This window comes from Apium graveolens, chromosome 9 (genome assembly GCF_009905375.1).
Source record: "Apium graveolens cultivar Ventura chromosome 9, ASM990537v1, whole genome shotgun sequence".
Lineage (NCBI taxonomy): Eukaryota > Viridiplantae > Streptophyta > Magnoliopsida > Apiales > Apiaceae > Apium > Apium graveolens.
This window is the reverse complement of record NC_133655.1, coordinates 1,968,632-1,974,831: the sequence shown is the minus strand read 5'-3', so window position 1 is coordinate 1,974,831 and position 6,200 is coordinate 1,968,632.

Here is a 6,200-nt window from a genome sequence, read left to right as displayed (position 1 = left end):
CTATTCTTCCTTTCCACTACACCATTTTGTTGTGGAGTTCTTGCTGCAGAAAACTCATGCATGATTCCATACTCTTCACAAAACACTCTTATCATAGAATTCTTGAACTCAGTTCTATTGTCACTCCTAATTCTTCTAACCTTGAAGGCATGATGATTGTTAACTTACCTTATGTGATTGGTGATGATTTCACTAGCCTCATCTTTGGATTTTAGAAAATATGTCCAAGAGAACTTTGAAAAATCATCCACAATTACTAGGCAATATCTCTTCTTTGAGATAGACAATACATTTACTGGTCCAAACAAGTCCATGTGAAGTAATTGTAAAGGTTCTTCATTAGATGATTCAAGCTTCTTTTTGAATGATGCTTTAATCTGTTTTCCTTTCTGGAAGGCATCACACAATCCATCCTCTAAAAACTCCATTTGAGGATTACCTCTAACCAAATCTTTCTTGACTAGCTCATTCATGGTCTTGAAGTTTAGATGGGACAGCTTCTTCTGCCATAGCCAACTTTCATCTTGACTTGCTTTACTGAGAAGTCAAGTTACATATTATGCATTTGTTGAGTTGAAGTCAGCTAGATACACATTACCTTTTCTCACTCCAGTGAGAACCACTTTGTTGCTCTTCTTTTCAGTCACAACACAGGCTTATACATTAAAAGTAACTGAGTTACCCCTATCACAAAGCTGGATGATACTCAACAGATTGTGCTTGAGTCCATCCACTAGGGCAACCTTTTCAATGATGACATTATCTTTTGAAATCAAGCCATATTCCACAATATAATCCTTGATGTCATCTCCAAAAGTGTTACTTGGGCCAACTCTTTCCTTGAACTCAGTGAGCAGGGTAGAATCTCCAGTCATGTGCCTTGAACACCCAATATCCAAATACGAAAGATTCTTTCTGTTTCCCTGTACACAACAAAATCAAATCAAGTTGATTTTGGTACCCAAATTTCCTTGGGTCCTGTTTTGTTAGCCTTTTTCTTAGGTTTCTTGGGTTTGTCTTCATTTGACTTAGGTACTTGAAGTTCATCCTTAGTCAATTGAGTAGAACCCTTAAAACCATTCATCATTGCAAAATTGTCGTGCACAACTTGATTAACATGGAAATACATATTATGTGCAAACATGTTATTTCGGTAAGGCATGCTAAATTGCATTTGTGACATACTAAATGCAGCATAATATGGATTTTGAGCAAATGGAAAGTTAGCATACAGTGCATTCAAATTGTGTGTAGGCATAACATTTACAGGCATTGTAGGCATGCTGGGAAATGAAGATGGTGCAGATATGGGAGAAAACATAGCAAATTTGCAATTAACAGATAAATGATTAACACTACCACACTTACACAGATCTTTCTTGGTGCATATTTATCAGGTGTGTAGTTGTTATGTCTGTTAATCCCTACTTTCCCATTTCTATTGTTTTTCCTTTTTGACTCTGCTTTCACTTCAATTTTCTCCAATCTGTCATTCAATTGCTTGATAGACAGATGACCTACATTGACTCTTTTGTTCTGTTTCACTTGACTTGTTTCTCCTGGAACAAAGTTCTTAGAAACTGATCCATATTTTTCATTCAACTTAGCTAGCTTAGCTTTGCTAATTGGTTTGCTTACACTCAACGGATGTGGCTCATTGTCTTTCGATGAATAATCCTTTTGATTATTCGAAGGATAATTTTCATCATCCATCGAATCCACATCCGTTAAAAGTCCTTCAAATAGATTGGAATCAAGCTTCTCCTTGTTCTTTTTCCATGCTGCATCACAAAAAGATTCTATACCTTGAACTTTAGTAATTTGAGCATGAACATCTCTAGATGATTTCCATGCCTTAATTACTTCATGTTCTCGTTCAAGTTGCTTTCTTAAAATCTCATCTTTCTTTAAGGATTCAGTTAGTTCATCCTTAGCAATCTTGCATTCTATTTTCAATTTTTCAAACTCAACAAATTGAGTTTCTAGCATATTGTTTCTTTCACTTAAAAACATATTGTTCTCTTTAATTTTATTGTTTTCTTTAGTGAGAGACTTGAGTGTAACACGCAGGTGATATAATTCAGTAGACATGTCATTTATGGCATTATTACACTCAACTTTAGATAAATGAGCTAGTTTGGTAGTGATTACCTAATTGCTTGATGAACTTGTCTCTGTTTCATCTGATTTGGCCATAAGTGCTAGATTGACATAACTTGTATCCTCATCCTCTTCCAATCCAACTGCAGCCCAGTCATTTTCTTGTGTAATGAAAGCCCTTTTCCTTTTGCTTGAGCAACTCAAAGTATTTCTACAAATAATTAATAGCCTCAAACTTCTTTTTACCAGAATCAGGCTTTCTACACTCACTAGCAAAATGACCTATCAAGCCACACTTGAAACATTTGAATTTAGCCTTATCAACCATGTTTCTGTTTGACTTGGCTGCTCCAAAATTCTTATTGAATTTGAGCTTGGCAAATCTCCTGGATAGAAAAGCAAGATGCTCATCTATGTCATCCATGTCATCTTGACTAAGCTGGTCTTCATGTTCAGCTACTAGTCACTTTCCTTTGCCTTCACAAACTCTTAAGTTTGGTGCAGATTCAACAACTTCAACCTTTATCTCCTTCTCATTTTCTTGCTCAACAACTAATGTAATAGACCCTCCCTTCTTTCTTCCTTTCTCCATCTTCTCATCTTGCTCTATTTCAAGCTCATAGGTTTTTAGGATACCATACAGTCTATCCAAGGTGAACTCCTTGTAATCTTGAGAATTTCTCAATGAGACTGTCATAGACTTCCATTCCTTTGGCAGAGATCTAAGGAATTTGAGGCTTTTGTATGATAGACCCTTTCATGCAGTTTTAGAGCATTCAGTAGTTTTTGGAATCTACTGAAAATGTTAGTGAGTGACTCACCTTCTTCACTATGGAAATGCTCATATTGCTGAATCAAGAGTTGCATCTTATTCTCCCTTACTTGCTCAGTTCCATCACATATAATTTGAATTGTATCCCAGACATCTTTAGCAGTCTTGCAGTTTATGATATTGTCAAACATGTCACTGTCAACAACATTAAACAGAATGTTCATGGTCTTTTTATCCTTTTGAAGTTGTTCTTTATCTGGATCTGACCATTCTGCTTGTGGCTTCGGGACTGATACTTCATTTCCTGTAGTAACTCTCATAGGGACATGTGGACATTTCTCAATGCAGTCCACATATGCTTCATCTTGAGATAGGAGATGCATGTGCATCTTCACCTTCCAATGGTGATAGTTGTCTTTGTCCAGAAATGTAATCTTTACTTCAACATCTTTTCTGTTCATCTTATTGATTGTGGTGATCTTTACACTCTTTGTACTTCAAGAGCTTGCTCTGATGCCAATTGTTATTCCCAAACAATGCAACAAGAATTACAGAAGGGGCGTTGAATGTAATTCTAGTTTCTTTTTCTGATTTTAAAACTGTTCTAACTTAATAATATAACTATGCAGATTTTTCTATGTTGCAAAATGATAAAGATATGAAAATCAAACAAAAAGAAATAAAACACAAGGCTTTAAAACTTTCTGGCGGATTTGAACTTATTCACCAGATATATATATATATATATATATATATATATATATATTAAGATGAGAACTCTGTGAAGCTTGAATAGCACACAGCTGCTTACAAGTGAACTTGCAGAATTACAAAGAGATGCTTAACAGATACAACCTTTTTTATCTCTCTGAAAATAATGCTTACTTACTTAATCTCTTCGTTGTTTGTTCTACTTGCTACACTTGGTTTATATACAACCAAGTTACATGATAAAAAGACAAACAAGTAAAACAAAAATTATTTATAGTCTAATTTCATGCTGCTCCATTACACTATCCAGCATCTTTGAATATCTTCATAATTGCATGGAAATGGTAATTCTTCTTTGTTCTCTAAATCCTGCAATTAGGCTGCCACATTTCATTTGCAAACACCCGACGTATGTGACTGTATTATCACTGTCAACTGCTCTTTTGAATATGATCATCCGTCGGGACTATGTTGGTCATATGTCGTATTCCTTGTTTATTATCCGTCGGGAGCCTTTGTAGATCATCCGTCGGGAACCTTTCTGCCACTTGACTCTATTTCACTTATACAGAATTACAAGACATCTTATATTTACAATTAGCCACCCTATTCTGCATATCAATCTAGCAGTCAACATGACTTAAAGAATCCTACAACATCTACTCAACTAATACATTGTTGTTTGCAGACATGTGCTACAATACTTATTATTATATAAGCTACACTCTCGATGGATGTTTAGTGGTCATCTGTCGGGACTATAAAGTTCATCCGTCGGGACTATTGTAGAACATCCGTCGAGAGCTATAAAAATACTAAGTTAAATCTACTAAGGTATTTTGTTCAACTTATCATCAAGCTCACAACATATTCCTAATAAAAATGCATTTATTACAACTTCATTATGTATATTAACAACTTAGATATTTATCACAAAACATGGTTATGTCAAATAAACTACCACATTACTCATTATATATATATATATGCGCATAAACACACATTTTAAAAAAATTATTTATTTTTGGAGTGCGGTCGTTGTGTAGGACTAAAAACATGATTTCAATACAGTGTCTAAAAAATATTTACATTTAATACTTTGATGAATTGATATACCTTATTTATTTCGGTGTAAACATAACTACCTAGAACGTATTCAATTAACTAACTCTCATAATTCATAACTAATGAGAGAAACAGTTAGACAACCACTATCGTGAGTACTACAAACCTACACAAGAAATTAAGCCTAATAACACCAATGAACTCAGTTTCTTCTTAATGGATCAAAATAAATTTAGTCGCTATCATAAGTATTGCAAACCCGACATAAAAAATTAAGGTAACTTACACAAATGAACTCAATTTTCTTCTTAATCGATCAACATGAATGAATATTCATTCTCAATGGCAGCAATCGCAAAATTCAAAAGTTCAAAATATTTCCAAGCACATTTTTTACGAATATAATCTATTAGTTTTATGGTACAAAATTGAAAGGAACTTCATTTCACAACACAATATAACATATATTCCATATATGTAATATGAACGTAATTTATTACACGCATGATTTTAATGTACGTGTCGTGCATGACCTTACAATGCATCAAGCTAATCATATTACAGACAACATTGAAGCAACAACAGCAAAAATAATCACCGAATTAAAAACAGTAATTCAAGATTGTCCTTGCAACAAAGAGATCTTAGAGGCCCTCAAAGGAAAAGGAAAAGAAGTCATCACCCTAGATGAAAATCCAACGACCAAATCAAAACCTTGGAAATACAGTTATCCCAACTATAATGTCGGGAATGAAGAGCTAGGAACTGGAAAAAATCCTGGTAGTCTAACATGGCCATTCGGTTCTGATAAAAGGTCAGAATGAATTGCATAAAGACAGTAGAAAAAATCTTCTGGAATAACATGAAGGAAGAAGAATTGCAGGTGAATGATGAAAATTGCGAAGTCCTTGAACAAGCAATCAGATTAATGGAGTTAGATGATTAATCTGAAGCCAACCAAGAAATAAAAATAGTAATGAATTAAAATCCTTATTTAGTTTTGATATTATTAATACTATTGAAAGTTTCAGTTCCGAAGAACATGAAGACTTTCAGAAAACGGAAGCTAATAGTTCTGAAAATGAAGAAACAGAAAATCTCAGAACAAACAGACAAACTTCTCCTCCTTCTACCCCAAAGCAGGAAATGGGGGGAACATCAAGAGTTAAATCTGAAGAAAACAGAAAAATAAAAGGTAATTTCTATCCTTATAACCCTGAGACAAAAGAAACTACTAATATCTTTGGTAGTAGTATCTTGAATATTGATGGGAAACCAAACAGAAAAGAACTTATAGATTCTTGGGCAAAAGAAATGAGTCTGATTATTCAGACTAACAAAGAATCTTATGATGATCAAAACACAGTTTTATTACTGGTTGAACATAAGACATTAGGGGTTGTTAATTCATTTATTAAAAACACCAATTGGGATCCAGTTATGAGTCCTGTTACAGCCTTTGAAAATATTTTAGATTCTATCTATACCATGTTCTTAGGAATAAATCAATCCTCTGATAAACTTCAGGAGTTAGAGAAGATTAAAATAAAAG